Raw genomic sequence first — 20,767 nt, forward strand, 5'->3', positions numbered from 1 at the left:
CAAGTGAATTAATTACAGAAGAGGGAGAGAGTATAAAGATTCATGTTGCTTTTATGTAAGATCTACAGTTTCACCCAATTTAAAATACTGTGACTCATTGCTCTGTGAACACCATAATGGAGAAATGGTTTTCCTATTCCCCCTACTAAGAATAAAAAAATAGGGCTGGGGATTTAGCTCAGTGGTTCCACTGCCTGCCTCACAAGCGCAAGGTCCTGAGTTCGATCCCTGGTACCGAAAAAAAAAACCCAAACAAAAAAAGAATAAAAAAAACCCTTACATACCACACAATGAGAGACTCCGTTCATTTAAAAGAAACAAAATTTTGATTGGATAAAAAAGTTTCAACGTAAGTTATAAAAATAGTTAATATTTGAATGAAGCATTTTTCTTAGCCCTTTATATATTTTACCTAGTTTAATTCTCACAGTATTCCCATGGAGAAATAAAGACTATGTTGTCATCTATGTTTTCTAGCTCAGGAAACTTGAAGTACAGAGAGATGACAGCAAAGCTCAGGGCCAAAGTTAGAAACTAGGCAGGATGACATAAATTCATATTCTTAATCGCTATTCTTTGAACCACTTCAATTGTAGCAAAACATTGAATATAAAGTTTTAGATAGGAAAATAGTAAAACTTGTTCTTGGAGACTTGTATCTTTTCATACAGTTGGCCCATCATATCCACAAGTTCCACATCTGCAGATTCAATCAGCTTTGGAATGAAATATTTGTAAAAACTTGCAGCTGCACTGAACCTGTGTAGACCTTTTTAACTTGTCATTATTCCCTAAATAATTCAGTATAATATAGTATAACAACTATGTAGTATTTACATTGTCTTGGTAACTATAATCTAAAGATAATTTTAAGTGAATGGTAGAATATGTGTGGGTTATATGCAAATACTGTGACATTTTATATAAGGGAATTGACCACCTGTGGATTTTGGTATCTGCAAGGGTGCTACAGTGAATCCCACTCAGATACCAAGAGACAGCTCCAACTTATCAAATCCATCAGTTTTTCTTTTTCATTCATTTTATAGCATTATAAATTAAATCTTTAAGCCCACTTGAGGTACTGTAAAATATAATTTCCCATATCTAAATATTCAAACAGTGGTACCATCAGTGAACATACATACCCAATAATTTTGGGTATAATAATACCCAATAATAAAAGAATACTTCTTTTCTCCAAGAAATACATATATACAAATTTACTCTAAAAGTTAAAGATTCTTTTAACAATACACAAATGTGTATTATCCTCCCATATATGTAAACAGCTGCAGATAAGGTTTAAAAATGCAAATGTGGTAGCCCTTGGATATAGCAGTTGCTCAGATTACTGCATCAGGAACCTAGATATCCTTCAGTAATCCGTAGTCAGTGACTCAATAGAGAGTTTTGATATAAATTTATTGAACCCAAATTGGTATTTTTTAAAGGAATGGAAGCTTTTGAGATATATTATTCAATAAGTAAATATCATTTTATGAAATTTAGTTCCAGAAACAGATAGATAAAACAAATAGAGGAATGTTTCTTTCCGTCACTACTCTTTTGTAAAGAAAGATAAACAAGTGATTTCCAGTAAAATGGATGCACCTTGAGTCCATAATGTTAAGTGAAATAAATCAGACACACAAGCTTAAATATTCTTATATGAGAAGCCCATATTATAAATAAAGAACAAAATAAAAGATAGTAGGAAGTAGGGAGATCTTTTCCAGATGAGAAGGGGACCAGGAGTTGGTGGGATAGGGAGTGAAAAAGGGAATCGAGATGTGTTATATACATGTACCAACTCCACACAAGGAATGTGAATATCATGTACTGCAAACATGGACTAATAAAGAACAAAATCAAACAAACAAAAAGCAGTTTGAAAGGACCACCCAACAACTCCTGGAGTCTGGCTTAGCTACTCCTTTATGCTGAGATTGTCAAATAATTCTTAGCCTTTTTTGGTATAAGTCTTTACTTTCATTTCTAACTGAGCATGCCCAAAACTCAATTGAACTGAACCTTTATCAGTCACCTTGTCTCAGTATATTATTCTTCTGTGGTCTCATTCTTTAGTAAAACCCCTTAGTGGTTTTTACTGCCATACTTTGTAGAGTCCCACACTCCTTAGTAAACTTACCTATGGTCTCCTGGCCTGACAAATGCATAGAAAGCCTTATTTCTGCTATGCTGAAAACCTTTCAGTGTTAGCTGAATTCATGTGTGGCTTTTGGAGCATGCTGTTCCCATACATCTTTCTGCTCTAACTTCTCTTTCTCCTCTTCTCTACCTGGCTCATCAGCTAAGACTTTTGATTTATGATAGTTTATGAGGTAGATTTTATCTCATCACTTTTCAGATGAGGAAACTGAAGCTTAAAAATTTACCTTTTCCAACAGCTAATGATACTTCTCTTTAGGGAATTAGAAAATTGGCAAATTATGAGTTCCTAATAGAAAGGTGTTATTGTAGACATAGGGTAAAGAATTGATTCTTAGTGGGAAAGTTCATTTATTTTTTACTGTAGAGAAGGATCACAAAGAGGTCTCCCCACAGGAGTGGGAAATGGTTTTTAATCCAAAATACTTAAGGCAGAGATATAAGTTAACAGAAGGGATTATTGACAGTGTGGGAAAGAAGGAGCTTTCTTAGTGCCTTTTCATTCTTGTGTTGATAGTTTTGAGAGAATCCCTTTCTCTGGAGTGCATTTGAGTTGACTTTTATTCTTGGCAACTTAATGGGCAAAATTAAAACACCTGTATATTTATTTGACTAAGCTTAATTTCATTTGTGTAGAGGAAATATTTACTGAAAAGTGATTTTATTCCTTTTGAATTTCGTTGGAATTCAGAAAGTTCCACATAAACTAGTTATAAATGATTTGGTTAGCTTGTATTAAGTAAACCTATCAAGTTGAACTACTGAATATTAAAATGAAATAATAACACTTGAAATATGATTAGAAGGAAAAATCAGTAATTCAGATTAAGATTAAAATAGTTTCTCAAGAATGCTAATACTTGAAAAAAGTAGTCTTGAAGTTTAATGTACTGAATAGAAATTTTTATAAAAACTTGGTTGCTTTCAGTTTATTTCAAACTATCAAAACTGCTTACTGTCTATCATAGATTATTATTTTGGATTTTAAAATATAACCAAATTGAAATGGATGAAGATGCATGTATTTGGGCTATGAAACAGTAGAAACAAAGGAATATGATGGTATATGATATCTCCTACCCCCTCTTTAAAGCAATATTGAGGAGACCACATTTTCTCTAGTTTAGTGGTTCTTGACCTCTGATCTGCAGAGCCACTTACACTCTTAAAAAATTTTGAACTCCAAAGAGCTTTGACTATGTTTTATTAATATTTTTTTGCATTTGAAATTAAAAATGAGAAATTTTGAATATACAAGCATATATCCCATTAGTCAACAGAATGATGATGTTATTGTAAGTCAGGTAGTCTCTGAAAATAGTGAGAATGGAAAAGGCAAATAATATGTAAGTAATATTAGTAAAATAGTTTGGCCTTGCAGACACCCTGGACAAGTCCCAGATAAGAATCTCCAGCCCCTTTGAAAAGTGTTTCTTACTCAAAATACTTGTATTTTAAAACTGTATAAATTGGAGAGACTTTTAAAGAAAAAGAAAATCTCCAGAATAGTAGTAGTTCATAGTACTTCAGCAAACTCATCTGTGTATTTTAATTATTTTTTTCAGTGAAAGAAAGTAGACTTCCCTGTTTTCATTTATTCTTAATTTGGAAGACTAAAGTATAATGGAAAAACAAACAAACAAGGAATTGGTGGTTTTGAGTGTGTGTCTGTGTGTGTGCATGTTTTGAGGGAAGTGATGTGGTCGATTAAAATTGAACTGAGACTACAAATATTTCCTAGGTATGTTCATGGAGTTAGTATCTAATGGTGGTAATTTCTCATTTTGTCACATTTAGCTATATATTATACTAACCATATGGCCATTATTTGAGCCTTAGACCTGGTAATTTAGAGACTAGTTAGTAAAGCCTCTGAATTTTGAAACATGTTTACATATAAGAGAATCCTTTCTTGAGATGTATAAAGTATGTTTATATTGAGACTTAACTGTCTTGTAGTGCTATTGACACTAGCTGGATTTGAACCAAAATGTAGTGGTGAAGCTGCACAATTTCATGTACATTCACTTTCTTAATACTGTCTGCAGCTCTACTTTTATTAGAAAGCAAACTATACATTATTTCTTGTACATTGAGTTTCATGTTAATTTTTTGTGATGTTTTTGGCTTAAAAAGTTGTGTGACTTTTAATAAAGTGAACAATTACTTGAAGTGTGAATTTTCTCTAATTTGTCTTTCCACATAAATTTTTCTTAAAATTAAGGCATATCTAATGTGAATCCTATAGATTACATTACAAAAAGCTTCTAGTTTATACACAAAGGCTATATGTCAATGGTAAACAATTATTTAAAATACTGAATTATTTCTTAACCAGTTTAATTAGGTTAAGAGTTTGATGAGGAAAACTATTTTAATTACAGTTGCTTAGTTAGAAGATATCACATATTAATTTTCTAAGGTTTTTCTCAAGCCTCGGCAATTATAGGCTAATTGCCTTTTTAAAAAGGGTTAATTTAAAAGTGATTATTTCTTCAGGATAAAAACTAATTTAGAGAAGCTTCTAAGACTTAACTGAATAAAATTAGGAGGCAATATATATTCCTTTTATTTTGGGAGTTTGTTTGAAACAGTTATTCTATATACCAGAGATAACCTCTCTTTTTTCTGTATTGTACATGGAAGTATTTTTGACTAGTGATGACTTTAGAGTCACATAGATAAAGTCATTATACTCTTTTTAGTGTAAACTTTGTTTTTCTTTAGATCTATCAATTTAATTACATTGGATGACATTTGTTTTTTCAAATAAATTAGCCTTGACCAACTGCCTTATTGATTGGTCCAAATTTGTGACATGTTTTTCAGAAAGACATATGATGGGTTGGCGCACAGAAATATCATATTCCAATCACGACATGAGAAATGGTTGGATTGCCTGTCATACTAGGAGGTATTCTTAAAATTAGTTATCCTATTCTATCAGTATATATATCTCCCATTAAGAATGATACATATTGGGATTTTGTTATTATCTGAGTCAAAAATCATCATAGACATTTATAAAATTCACAGAAATTACCATTCTAGGAATCAGTGGCCCAAATATTTTTGGATTCTAAATTTTTATAGTCCCTATAAGTCGGAAAATCATGACCCCTAGTGGATCATTAACATACTCCAATTATACTAAGAACTGACATGCATTTTCCACAAATAATGGATTTTTCTCATTTATATTCCATGTAGGGATAAGTATCACTTCTCCAGGTTTTTTTTTTGAGATTGTGTCTGTGGCACTGGAACTTGAAAAATATTTAAAAATTTTGCCTATTAGAATTATATCTTCAAGGGCTGCTTAAGAAAGATATAAGACTCTGCAGCACAGGCAAGCTATTTAATGTATGCCAAAAGAAATTTAGTAAAATTAATATTAAAGTTTGATAAGTCAAACAGTATCAAGAATTTTCCATGAAAAAATGGCTTGCTATGTTTTAAAAATTCTTTTATTAATGTGCATTTTTAAAGCTCTAAAACTCATCTTAGATTTTTTCTTTTAATTAGTGTTTATATATATATATATGTCCTTATTAAGAATACTAGAAAACTAAGCAACAAAGTAAAGCCAAAGATCATAGATTAAAAAGTTGTGAGAATAATAGAATGCAGAGATATTTTTATAGTACTTTTTCTTAAATTCAGTAGACACAAAAATATTTAAAAAATTACAGTTAAAATCCCATAGTGAGTACTCCATGAATCAATTTAATTGTACAAAATGAATGTTTAGTAGATCTATTACTTATTCTGTACCTGCATATATACTATCTTGCTGTATTTTACTTTGTTATCTAGTTATAGGCTATATTTTATTGTTTTAGACTTTAAACATGTATATTCATTAATATTCATTTTCTTTTACAGTGATTTTTATAAATCATTTTCAATTAATTTTTTTAGAAGTAGCAGAACTTTTATATATATAAAACAATTCTATATGTAGGCTTTCATTATATAAAATCAGGGTAATAAAAATGTAGTTAGAAAATTAGATTTTTCTTTTGCTTTTTCTCTTTGCTGCTTTCTTTTGTATGTATGTGTAAAAGAACCTAAGAGGGGGCCAGGGATTTAGCCCAGTGGTTCCGTTGCAGGCCTCGCAAGTGCAAGGACCTGAGTTCGATCCCCGGTACCAAAAAAAAAAAAGAACCTAAGAGAGTTATTTCATGCTAATGAATAATTTTTAGGTCTAGGAGCTTGTCTTCCTGGTTGTCTCAAATTGTAACCACAGTTAAGTAAAACTATGTGGAATGATATATTTCTTCTGTTTATAGAGCATGGTAAATTTTACAGTAAAAAATCTACATGTGGAGATAAAATTATATAAAAGAAATAGATTTTAATCGTCATTAATTTTTATAACTATTCATAATTCTGTAGAAAATTTGATTTACGCTTAATTAAAGCAATTATCTTTCTCTTTAGAAGCATTTTAAAATATAATCCCGAAAGTTGAACATAAGAAAAAAAATCCTTAAGTTTGATTGGGTTGTTTTGAACAAATGGCAGAAAGTGACAGTCTGTCTCTCTGTAAGGATACTCCACTTCACATCTTTGACAGAATTGAACATTAAGTGTTACATATATTTTTTCTGCTGCAGACTGAAACTTTTGGAAATTATTTTGTTTAAATTCCTAAATTTTTTGAGTCATAAAGGTAAATATTAAATCATTCATTAGCATAACCAGTGGTTACTTTAAGATGCTTTTAAACATCTTAAATGATGTGCTGATATATGACCTTCTGTTTTTGGTTTCAAAAATTGTAGATTATATAAACTGAAAATGGTAATCAAAATTCTCTGTAAGAACAGACACATTCTTTTTGAACATTAAGAAATCACTTTTCTGAATCTTTCGAATGTTGGATCTAAATTTGGATATTTAGGTTCATTTACCCGTCATTTCAGATGTTCTGGGAAGAAGTATCTAATGATTTTTCCATGATATTTACCCTTTTTTTCAGATTCTCCACTGGCATTTTGTCGGGTTATTGTGTCCATGCTATTTAGTTCCTCCTGGAGCCTTCTGATTTTCACATGCACTGCTAGAGTCAGCCCCTGCAGAGCGGATAACTTACCTAGGGACCCAGGCCTTACTGGACAAGCAGCCAATCATGAGCAGAGACATACTGGCCTTTTTTTTTATTTTAAATTTTTCTATTTTTATCATTTGAAAGTATAGGTGTTTATTATAAAAATAAATAAAGAAATAAAAATCCTTGAGGCTTTAGGAGATACATAGCTTTATCTAAAATGCAGAAGTTTTCCTCTCTTGGCTTCTCTTTCCCTTTTCAATAACTTTTACGTTGTGACTGAAGCATTTTCTTTCTGTAAACTGGAATATCTTTGTTTTATAGTACATATTTTTGTAATGTTAATGTACTTGTGTATATATGAAAAAGCAGTTTTGAAACTGTTTGTACAAAATACACTTCAGTGGTTTCTTGGGGAAGAAGGGCAAATGAGAACCTCAGATTTAGTAAGAACTACAAGACAGATTTGCATAAGGAGCTTTAAAGGTGCAAATTGAGAATTTATCCTACATGTCATAAATGCATAAGAAGAGCAAGATTTTGGTAGCATCCTGACTAAGTGATTTTAACAATTTTAATGAATTTTAAAAACTTATGAATTAAACTTTGTTTTACAATAAGAAAATAAATTTGGGACCACTTCATCAGATGTGTACTCACATTCAAATTATGTGTCTTTTGGCAGTTACATAATTGAGGTAATGAATAAAAAAGTATTATTTTAATTAAATGTGGCTGCTATATAAAACTGACAGTTAATATTTAGTGTGGTACAGTTTCAGTGTGGATATAGAAGAAAAGACTAAAAATTGCAAGCATAAATACCTATTTTAAGGGCTGCAGTTTTAGGTTTTTCATTTTTTACTTTGAAAAATGTAAGAATAATTTTGGTTCGGTTAGATTAGGTTAAATTTAGTTAATAGTTACTACCATTTAAATGAACAAGCATCTAAATGTGAAATGAATTAGGAATTGTATGACCTTGATACTTCTGTTTAATATTCTGTATGACAAACATGTATTACCAAGGGATGAACTGTTTTGTGTTGAGAACTTTGCCATCAAACATTTTATTTATATTTTCTAGGAATAAAACATTGTTTTTCATCTCTCAGACTGAATTTGAGTGGATTTCATCTTGACACCATTAGGGAAGTTAGTGGCATTTAATTTTTGTTAAGGAGAAATTAAGGCTTTAGATGCTTCCAGTAAAATGAAAAGACCATTGACATGGTTTTATCTAGATTTTGTTTTCAATCCATGTCTGTCCTGCTTTATTTATCACTTTTGGCTAATGGAGTAGAAACAGTTTTTTCTGTGTTTGGATTGTGTACAAGATATTTTTTTTTAGTGCCTTCTGTCCTTTTAGATTTCTTAGGAGCTAAATATTATTTACCTTATTTTTACATTAAGTAACAAGATTGTAGCTTGAATGTACTAAAAGTTATTGTTGGAGTATTTTTTTTTTAAAACCACGTGAAGTTATATTTTTGAGAATTTCTGTGGTTCTTTGTTTCTTCTCCTCTAGTAATAAAAAAAGTCCTATACAGTAGAAAAGTTAAATTTATATGATATAATCTCTACCTGGATATTTGACAATTCTGGAGTGAAATTGTTGTATCATAATTCTGATAAGTAATAGTATTGCTTTTGGTGAGAGTAACTTACATTTGGAATTCAGTTTTGCAGTTGGGTCATATGCTGTTTTTATAAATAAAGACAATAATGCTATATAAATGCTTCAAGAATGCATCAGTCCTAATTTTGCTGAATTTCTTAGTTTTTTTTTTGTTTTAAAAACTTCTAATTGAAGAATAGAATGTTAAATGCTTGCCCAGTAAGAATTGTAGGGCCAGGGATTTAGCTCAGTGGTTCCACCACCTGCCCTCGCAAGCGCAAGGACCCGAGTTCGATCCCCGGTACCAAAAAAACCCAAAAAACAAGAATTGTAAAGCATGGGTTAAGTTGGAATGAAATGGCTTAAAATTACTATGCATACTGGAACAATATTTTGCTTATTTCTGAGTTACTTAACACTTTTTGTGGTACTGAATGTTCATTTTTTTGTTGTTGTTGTTTTGGTTTTTTTTGGTACTGGGGATTGAACTTGGGACCTTGCACTTGCAAGGCAGGTGACAGAAGCGCTGAGCTAAATCCCCAGCCCTGAGTGTTCATTTTTAAAGCAACATTTCAAAAATAGTATTAGCAGTTGTTTATAGATGGTGTTTCTCAGTCTGAAACTCTTTTGGAAGGTAGCCAAAATTATTTTCCCCTGCACAGAGTACAGTTAACTTGATGTTTATATTATATATAGGATTTCCTGATATTTGATTCTTTAACTTGGCACATAGTCTGAAAGTTATTTCATTGTATTAGAATTTTTTTGGAGATATTTATTTTCTTCGAAAGTGGAGATTGAGCACCACCTGTTGGTCAACCTGAAGTATTTTAAATTGTAAATTCAGCAAAAAGTTTTTGTTGAATGATAATATTCCTCACTTGCTGAGGTCTCATGTATTATATAATTTTGTCACAATACAGACATATATCTAAAAACTAAAATTTCATATATCTAAAAACATAACATTTATCAAAGTGCCTTTATTATTATAGATTATAAAATGATCCATCTTTATTACCTTTGCTGTTTAAGTTTTCCTAAACTTAAGTTTTGCCTTGCATTACTTAATTATAAATTATCCTTTTAAGGAGGTAAATGGTATTAACTCTGTGTTAAGAATAAGCCCTGTGTATTTATATAGTTTTCAAAGTATATGATTATTTGCATGTGCAGAGATTATCAAATTGAGGAAGAATAGACAATTTCAATGTTACTATCTATTCTTTACATGGATATACTAGATTTAATGATTAGCAAATAAAATATCTTTTACTTTGCCTTTAATATCCATTTAAAGGTAAAAAGTATGTAATTGCTGAGTGACAATGAAGACTTGTAAAAACAATTACTATATTTATTATAGTTTTATACTTATAATTTTGAACTTTTATCGTAATGAATTTTTACTTTTCTTTGAAATGGATACCCATAACTCAGCCAGGTATTAATAAAACAAAGCATTAATTTAAAAACATTAATTTTAATGGTAGATATTAATATAAATATTAATAAACTAAACTATTTTCAGAAAACAGCGAAGAATAAGACTGAAGGGACATTTGGTGATCTCAAATATATTTAAAATATATATTTTTTAAGACTGAGTAGAAAAGACAGCTCTGTTACTTCTTTCCTTTCCTGACTTCAAAGTGAGTGCTACAGCTATATCAAAGTCTTAACTTTCATGCATTAATAATATACAGTAAATAAATCAGTGCTTTTGGATTTTAGGGAGGTTGATCTTTTTATTTTAGGTCTTCCTTTCCAAGCAGAAATCATTCACTGCTTAGTATTAAATGTATTTTATTAAGAAAATATAAATAAAGCCATAAAGAAACAAGATTAAGAAACTTACATTGCATACATTCCGTGAGGCTTGGATTTGATCCCCAGCCCTGGGGGTGGGGGTGGGGTGGGGAAAAAGTTACATTACTATTTCATAACAGAAAATAACCTCTTCTCTCCTCCCCTCCCCTTCTGACCTTCCAGTCCCCTTTTCTTTTTGTGGTGCTGGAGATCAAACCCAGAGCACATGGAAGCTATACTTTCTACCACTGAGCTACATCCTCAGCCCTGATTTTTAGTACAGAATATATCCAAATGTGGAGGTTTTGTTTTGTTTTGGTTTGGTTTTGGTTTTTGAGATAGGGTCTTGCTGTGTATTTCAGGTTGGCTTTGAATTCACTTTGTAGCTTAGGCTGGTCTCAAACTCACGGCAATCCTCCTGCCTCAACCTCCCAAGTGCTGGGATTACAGGTGTGTGCCACCATGTGCAGCAGAGCAATGTTTTAAAAAAATAACTTCTTGTAGTAAAATATCATATTTTAATGTTAATTTGAAATCTTCTTTTTGGCCATCTTGGTTAAAAGCTAAATAACTGAGAATTATATAAAGATAAGAGTCAAAATGTTCTTCAGATTTGAAAAATATACATTTATAAAACCATATTAGTTTGTGTTAAAGTAATTGCTGTTTTATTTTACTAAATACCTATTTATTTTATTAAATACCTACTAAAATTTTTTGAGATACCGTAATACTGTTAAGAACATAAGAAACTGGCCATAGCTTTATAAGTTGACTTTTAAATTTAAAATGAAGAGGCTTCATTTTTTTTTTCTAAGGTAGGCTAATTATAGTGATGTCAATAAATGGCTTTAAAGGACAACTTATGGGATATAGTAAGTCATCCTATGTGAAGGTTTATCACAGAAATAGACTAGCTTATGATTGACAGTGTTTTCAAAGTTTCTAGTGTTTCTTGTTTGACTTTCATTTTTTACTTTGCCCTTTTCCTTTTTTTATTGGCTTGATGAGTTTTCTCATCACTTCTGGCTAAGATCTACATGAAGACTTACTTATCTCATTTGTTTTAAGTGGTATTTGGAGGATTTCATAGTTTTAGGTTTTACAGTTAAATTTTTGATTCACTTTGAGTTGATTTCTGTATATGGGAGGATACAGTGGTTTAGTTTCTGTCTTCCTTGTATGGATATCCAATCTTCCCAGCACCACTTACCACAGACACTTTTCTTTTCTCCAGTGCATATTCTATTGCTTTTTTAAAAATCAGTTGTAAATACATAGATTTTCTGGGTTCTCTATTCTGTTGCATTGTGTGTCTGTTTTTATGCCTATACAATGCTGTTTTGGTTAGTACAGTTTTTGCAGTATATTTTAAAGTCAGATATTATTATGCTTCCAGCTTTATTCTGTTTGCTTAGGATTGTTTTGGCTTTCAGGGTCTTTGTGGTTCCATACAAATTTTAGGAGTTTTTTGTTCTTTTTCAGAACAAAATACACTACTAATTTTTGTTTATGGATTTTTGTATTCTGCAACCCTACTGAATTTTTTATCAGTTACAGTGATTTTTGGCTGAGTCATTAAATTTTCTGCATATAAAAACATGTCATTTACAAAGAGGTATAATTTGATCTCCTTTCTTATTTGGCTACCCTTTATGTCTTTTCTCTGGCTAAGATTTCTAATACTGTGTTGAATAAGAGTGACAAATGTGAACATCCTTGTCATATTCCTGATCATTGGGGAGACAAATTCACCTTTCCATTATTCAGTATGATGTAAGCTGTGAGTCAGTCATATACAGTCTTTATTGTGTTGAGTTAAATTCCTTTGATACCTAATTTTTCGAGGTTCTTTTTTGTCACGAGAAGGTGTTGAATTTTATCAAATGCCTTTTCTGTGTCTATTGATCATATAGTTTTTATCCTTCCTTCTGTTGTGATATATTATGTTTATTGGCTTACATATGTTGAACCAGTTTCACATTCTATGATAAATCTTAGTGGATCATGGTATATGTGGTGTTGAATTTGATTTACTAGTATATTACTGAGTATTTTTTTTTTTTTTTGGTACTGGGGATTGAACTCAGGACCTTGAGCTTGCGAGAAGGCAGCAGCACTACTGAGCTAAATCCCTGGCCCTATTGAGTATTTTTGTGTCTGTGTTCATCAGTGATATTGGTCCATAGGCTTTTTTAAAAGATTAATTTTATTGGTACATTTAAGGTATACAATATGACATTCATCATTGGAAATTTGCACCTTTACATAATTCATCTTGGTTCTTATTTTTTCCCCATTCTCCTGCCCTCCCTTCAACCCCTCCACCCCTCCCTATCTACAAAGACTTTATTTACATTTTTAAAATTTTCTCATATTATTTCCATTCCCTTCTTTCTTTTCCCCTACCCCTCTCACTTCCCCTTCCCCTTTGCCCCTTTTCTTCCTATTTCACATTATCTATTATACCTTTTGGTCCTTATTTACACTTTCAGTTTCTCACACTAGAGAAACTATTCGGTATTTACACGTGTGTCCTATTTATTTCACTTAAGAGTATCACCTGAATGTGCATCCATTTAGCTATAAATGTCTCTATTTCTCATTTATTATGGCTGAGTAATACTCCATTTTATAAAAGAACCCCCACATTTTCTTTATCCAGTCTCCATTTGATGGGCAGTTGGGCTGCTTCCAAGTTTTAGCTGTAACGAATTGTGCTGGTATGAACATGTATTACTGTGGTGTGATTCTTTTACTTCTTTGGGGAAGATACTCAGCAGGGGAATAGCTGGGTCAAATGGAACTTCCAATCCTAGTTCTTTTAGGTATCCTCCATACTGATTTCCACAGTGGTTGCACCAGTCTACACTCCCACCATCAGTGGAATAGGGTTCTTCTTTCCCCACAGCCCCGCCAGCATTTGTTATTGGTTAATTTCATGATAGCAGCCATTCTTACTGGGTTGAGGTGGAATCTCAGTGTTTTTATTTGCATCTCTCGAATGACCAGTGATATTGGACATTTTTTCATATGTTTATTTGCTCTTTCTACTTCATTGTCCGAGAAATGTCTGTTCATTTCAGATGCCCATTTTTGGATTGTGTCTTTAAATTTGGGAGGTTTGATTTAAGTTCTTTATACTAGATGGTAGACCTTTGTCTGAGCGACAGCTGGTGAAAATTTTTTCCCACATTGTGGGTTGTCTCTTCATACTGCTGGTGGTTTCTCTTGCTGTGCAGAAGCTTTTTAGTAAGAAGAGATTCCACTTGTTGATTGTTTGTGCTAGTTCACGGGCAACTGAAGTTTTGTTCATAAAATATTTTCCTACAAAATCAGAATACACGTTCTTTTCAGCTGCACATGGGTCGTTCTCAAAATAGACAACATACATGTTCATAGAACATGTTTAAATAAGTGCAAAGGAATTGAAGTTATCCCCTGTATGTTATCAGACCATAGTGGGATGAAATTGGAGAAAAATAGCAAAAGAAACCGCAAAAACTTCATAAACACGTGGAAATTGCACAACATACTTCTGAATAACCAGCGGGTCACAGAGGAAGTTAAAGAAGAAATCAGACAGTTCCTTCAAATAAATGACAATGACAGTGCAACATATTGGAATGTATGAGACACGATGAAAGCAGTCTTAAGAGGGAAATTCATACCAGCAATCCTCACATTAGGAAAACAGAGTGAGCTCAATTATACAACCTGATGCTGAACCTCAAGCTTCTAGAAAAAGAAGAGCAGGACAACCCCAAAGCTCATACAAGGGAGGAAATTATAAAGATCAGAGCACAAATCAATGCAGTGGAGACTAAGAGAACAATACAAAAAATCAATGAAGCCAAGAGTTGATTCTTCGAAAAAAATCAACAAAATTGACAAACCCTTAGCCAATCTTATCAGAAAAAGGAAAGCAAAGACCCAAATCCATGCAATTAGGAATGAAAAGGGTGAAATTACAACAGACCCAGCAGAAATCCAGAGGATCATCAATACCTACTTCGAGAACCTGTATGCCAATAAGATGGAAAACAGAAGAAATGGACAGATTCCTAGATACCTGTGAATTACCAAACTTGAATGAAGAAGACCTTAAAATTCTAAAAGATCCAATATCAATCAGTGAAATTGAAAACTTAAAACTTACCAACCAAGAAAAGCCTGGGTCCTGATGGTTTCACTGCTGAATTCTACAAGACATTTAAAGAGGATCTACTGCCACTACCGTTTAAACTCTTCAATGAAATTGAAAGGGAAGCAATACTCCTGAATTCATTCCTAGAAGCAAGCATCACCTTGATCCCTAAAGCAGGGAAAGACCCAATTGAAAAAGAGAACTATAGGCCAATCTCACTAATGAACATGGATGCAAATATCCTTAGTAAGATACTGGCAAATAGAATGCAGAAGATCATATACCCTGACCAAGTGGGATTCATCCCAGGGAGGCAGGGATGCTTCAACGTGCACAAAGCAATCAATGTAATACAATGTATCAATAGAGCCAAGGACAAAAACTATATGATCATCTCAATAGATGAAGAAAAAGCATTCAACAAAATCCAACACGCATTTATGATAAAAATTCTCCAAAAAACTGGAAGAGACAGTGTCTACCTCAATCTGATAAAAGCCATCTATGAAAAGCCAATAGCCAATATCATACTAAATGGTCAAAAACTGAAATCCTTCACACTAAAATCAGGAACAAGACAAGGATGTCCACTATCACCGCTCCTATTCAATATAGTTTTGGAAACATTAGCAATTAGACAAGAGAAAGAACGAAGTCAAATTGTCATTATTTGTAGATGACATGGTACTCTATATAGAAGATCCCAAGAACTCCAGCAAGTCTTCTAGACTTAATAACCAAATTCAGTAAAGAAACTGGTTACAAGGTCAACACACAAAAATCAATAGCTATTCTGTACACGAAAAACAGACTCACTGAGGGAGAAATGGGGAAATCAGTTCCTTTCACAATAGCATCCAAAAAACTGAAATACCTAGGAATCAACCTAACAAAAGAAATCAAAGACCTCTCTGCTGAAAACTATAGCGCTCTGAAAAAAGAGATCGAAGAGGATATCAGAAAATGAAAAGACATCCCTTGCTCCTGGGTAGGAAGAATCAACATAGTGAAAATGGCCATACTTCCAAAACTGCTTTATAGATTCAGTGCAATCCCAATTGAAATCCCAGCAGCATACTTTACAGACCTGGAGAAAACAATCCAAAAATTCATTTGGAAAAAGGAAGGACCTAGTATAGCAAAAGCAATACTAGCCAATAAAGACAAGGTAGGGGGTATCACAACCCCCAACTTGAAACTATACTACAAAGCCACTGTGGTAAAAACAGCATGGTGCTGGCAAAGAAACAGACCTGAGGACCAGTGGAACAGATTAAAAGATGCAGAAACAACTCCAGACACACTCAGCCACCTCATTTTCAATGAAGGAGCCAAATACCCTCACTGGAGATTAGATAGCCTTTTTAATAATAATGCTGGAAAAATTGGGTTTTAACTTGCCAAAGATTAAAACTAGACTATCTCTCACCATGCACTAAACTAAAATCCAAATTGATTAATGATCTAAATATTAAAATAGGTCCATAGGCTTTTAAAAAATATTTTCTCATCTAATTTAAGTATGAGGCTAATACTGGCTTTTACGGTAATATTGGAAGGGCTTCCTCCTTTTCAGTACTTAGGACTATTTTAAAAAAACATTGGTGTTAGTTTTCTTTAAAAATTGGGCAAAATTCAACAGTGAAGCCAATCAATTCTGGGCTGTTATTTTTTTAGGAGACATTTTATTACTATCTCAATCTCATTACTTGTTACTAGTCTTTCTTTTTCTTAATTATTAAATTTTCTTAGGTTATATGTGTCCAGAAATTTATCCATTTCTTCTAGGTTTTCCAGTTTATTAGAGTATAGTTGTTTATAGTAGTCTCTACTGATCCTTTTTATTTCTGTGGTATCAGTTGTGAGGTCTCCTTTTTCATCTCTGATTTTATTTATTCAGGTCTTCTCTTTTTTTTTTTCACGTTAATACTCCATAAAGGTTTGTTAATTTTGTTTATGTTTCCAAAAAATTGCTTGGTCTCATTAATCTTTTTAAAAAGTATGTATATGTATGTGTGTGAAGTCCTTCTTGGATCTTATATTTTTTCTTTCTACTAAGTTCAGGTTTGATTTGTTCTTGCTTTTCTTTTATTTATTTTTTCTTTTACTAAGTTCAAGTTTGATTTGTTCTTGCTTTTCTAATTCTTTGAGTTACACATTAGGTTTTCTAATTTGAATTCTTTGGGATTTAAAAAAATTTAGGCACCTTTTGCTATAAATTTCCCTTTTAATAATGCCCTTGCCCTGTCCTAGAGGTTTTGGTGTGGTATTTTTTTTTCCCATGTTGATTTATTTGAAGACATTTTGAATTTCCCTTCTGGTTTCTTCACTGAGCAACATCATTCATGAGAATGTTGCTTAATTTCTGTGTTGTAAAATATTATGAAATGTTCCTCTTGTATTGATTTCTGGTTTTATCCCATTTTTCCAGAGATGATACACGCTATGATTTTTAGTTGTGTTGAATTTGTTGAGACTTGTTTTGTGGCTGAACATGTGATCTATTATGGAATACGTTCCATGTGTTGAGAAGAATATATATTTTGCTGCTACTGGATGAAATTTCTATAAATGTGTTTTAGGTCCATTTGGTTTATAGTGTAGTTTAATTCTGATAGTTCTGTGTTGATTCTTTTTTGTCTGTCTTATCTGTCCATTGATGAAAGTGGGAAGTTGTATCGAAAACTTTAGCAAAGAAGCAGAATCCAAAAATTCTTACTCAAGGAAACAACTCAGAGAGACCAAAAACAGAGTACTTGTGAAATACTCAGGAAGATGAGTTAGGCAAAATCTGTGTCTTATTGGAATACTAGTTAGGTTATTGATAGAAAATTAAAATATGATGTTATAAGAATCGAAACAAGGCATGATTCAAAAACATTTAGAGAATTGTTAAGTCTTGGAAGTTCATGAAAGATTTTTGTGAGGTAATGATTCTTCAGCTAGTTCATATTAATCTGACAAGTATTCCAAGTGAATAATTAAAAATAAATGGAACAGTACGTGCCAGGGGAGTGGAGGTATTTAGAAAGCAAGGTCAGGATGAGGGACTGTGGACCATGACATGTAGGATATAAAAGCTTTTTTGAATATTATATTAGCAATTTTGGATTCTATTCTTCAGTTATGTATTGTGGAGGCATTAAAGAAGTTTGAGCTTGTGAATAATGTGCACCCATTTACATGTTTGGAAGATTATTGTATTCTGGTTACTTTGTGGTAGAAAGATCTATTAAGGAAATTATTGGTGTAATACAGGAAAGAAATGATGACTGCTTGAACTAAGGCAGTTGTACTGAGTAACAATAGAAGATATTAGGAAAATACAATCAAAGAGCAGATCTTGATGATTAATTGGACATTGAGATTCAAAATGTTTTTTGTAGTACTAGAGCTAGACTTTTAGATTCCTAGCTAGAGGTGCTATTTGCTACATAACAACTAATCAAAAAAAGACCTAGTTTCAGGAGTGAGGTGGACTGTAGTAATAAACATGTCTTGTTGCAGGTATCAGAGAAGGAATGCTTAGGAATGTCCATGTAGGCAGTCAAGTATTTAAAGATTTGACACCCAGGGGAGTATGGTAGTCCAAAAGCATCACCAGCTTTATTTTTTAATTAGTTAATGGCCTTCAGTAAAAGTGTAGGATAATGAGAAAAAGAAGAATGTAGAATTTAAGTAGCAGAAATTTTGGAAAAATAAATGTGCACACACACACAGACACAGACACACAGTGGTACCTTGGTTTACGAACTCCTTTCTCTCCACAGTTCTGGTCACAAGCTGAACTGGAAGAGAACAAATTAAATTTCCTCATAAGGTCAACTTTGAACCTAACCACTGAATTTGATTTGATTCTTGTCCAATTTAGTTTACAACCAGAATCAACTTTCTATAATTCATTTCTAGTGTTAGTAAATTTCAGTTCTCTGCCATTAGCTATCATACATGTGATCAGTGGAGTTGTCTTAAGGGAAAGGAGAACAAATGATGATGATCTGGCTGTTCTGCATGCTTACAGATCTAGAGGATTCTTAACTTTTTAGTGTATCTTCAACTCATCTGGGTGGATAATTTGTGATTTTCAGTTGCATATATCAGTGCTTCTTTCTGTTTATGTGGACAGTTGAGAATTGACAGAATATAATCACAGAAGTGAGTGAAAATAATTGTTTTGATATCATTACCCATTACCACCATATTACTAATTTCAAAATTCAAGAAATGGAATTAGTTGAGTATTTAATAGTCTAAAATTGTATATGTAGAATACAGCGTACATAAGTCCTGGTTGCTTGTTCTTCCCAGAACAATTTAAATCTGTTCTTTATTAAGTGAAATTACATATATGTTATAAATGTTTTATTTAGACTTTTGTGATTTTAATATTCTTATTTCATGGGCTGGGGATTTAGCTCAGTGGTGCCACTGCCTACCTTGCCAGAGCAAGGTCCTGAGTTTGATCCCCGGTACCAAAAAAAATATTCTTATTTCATGCACATTTTTGTTAATTTTTAAATTGTGATCTCAACATACAGAAGAGCAAGGTTAGACATCATAATATTATTTTGCCAGATGTACTTTAGATTATTAGATATGCCATCAGTTTATATAATGTAATTCAAATACCACTTCTGATAATAACTTCCAAAAATAAAATACCAAGGAACAAGTTCAACAAAAGATGTGCATAACCTTTATGTAAAAAAGAATACAACTTCATTGAAAGACCTAAGATCTAAATGAATAAATACCATGGATGGGAAAACATAAAAGAATAGAAATTCTCCCAAAATCACTTTGATAAGTTAAATAAAAGTCCAATCAAAATCGCAGCTAGTGTTTTTTAGTTTTGACAGTGTGATTTAAAATTGATGTGGGGAACTAGATATGTAGCTCAGTGGTAGTATGATTGCCTAACATGCAGAAAGCCTTGAGTTCAGTCATTAGTAACAGACACATAGACACACACGCACACATAGACACACACACACACACACAGTCAAATTGACATGGAAAAGTAAGACAAGAAAGCCAATGATGTTGAAGAACACTAAGATGTATTCACCTTACCAAATAACACCATTTACCATACAACAATTAGTAAGTTAATCTAGTGTGATAATGACATAGTGGGAAGAAAGGTAATGTAGTACTCTGCCTTTTTAGCATTGCTTCCTAGTTCTTTTTTGTGTACAAATATAGGCCAACCAACCTGAATTATATGTGCCAATGTTTGTAACCTGGCATTTCTAGTATTGTACCTTTAGTATTGCCATTCTATAGCATTCTCTTTGTTCTTATGGACTGTACCACACAATCTGAGATAATTAGTTACCTAGAACTAAAAATGTTGCCTATTAAACTAACATGTCAGCATTGCCAGATACATCCTGTTTCACAGATGTTAAAATATGAAAATATGGGTTTTAGGAAATTATGGAATGTGGTATTTAAAATGCCAGTATCTCTAAAAAAATATTTTCTGCTTTTTCTTTTCTTATCTGAAAATAAATTGTCTTGCTATGAATTTATATAGTATTTCTGTGAACATTTTCAGAGTAACACAGATGCATACGTAGGCTGATTCTCCCCTGAATTTTTCCTTTCTGAATTTATCTTCTACAATAATTCTTTTTTTTTTTTGGTACTGGGGATTGAACTCGGGACCTTGCACTTTCGAGACAGGCGCCAGAACCACTGGGCTAAATCCCTGGCCCTACAAGAGTTACCAAATACAGAGAACCTATGTCACATGATAATAGCTTTAAGGACATTACCTTGACCCTTAGGAAACCCTGCAAGGAAACTTCTGTTATTCAAATTTTTACATAGACTGGATCCTGGAGTTTAAGAGTTTTTCTTCAATACACAGTTGTAGGATTGGAACTCCAGACTGACAGTCAAAGCCATGACATACATATCATACTGTGTTTACTTCTCTCTCTGCTTCTCTATCTTGATTACA

The 20,767-nt window shown here is 32.4% G+C and overlaps 1 protein-coding gene across 5 annotated transcripts in view; it reads left to right on the forward strand.

Moving 5' to 3' along the window:
- Positions 1-20,767, forward strand: part of Fbxl17 (F-box and leucine rich repeat protein 17) — a 489,427-nt gene that overhangs the window by 73,460 nt on the left and 395,200 nt on the right. The window lies entirely within an intron of this gene.

Source organism: Heterocephalus glaber, unplaced genomic scaffold (genome assembly GCF_053883595.1).
Source record: "Heterocephalus glaber isolate CG9 unplaced genomic scaffold, H.glaber_assembly_v1.0 deba00001465, whole genome shotgun sequence".
In the NCBI taxonomy this organism is placed as follows: domain Eukaryota; kingdom Metazoa; phylum Chordata; class Mammalia; order Rodentia; family Bathyergidae; genus Heterocephalus; species Heterocephalus glaber.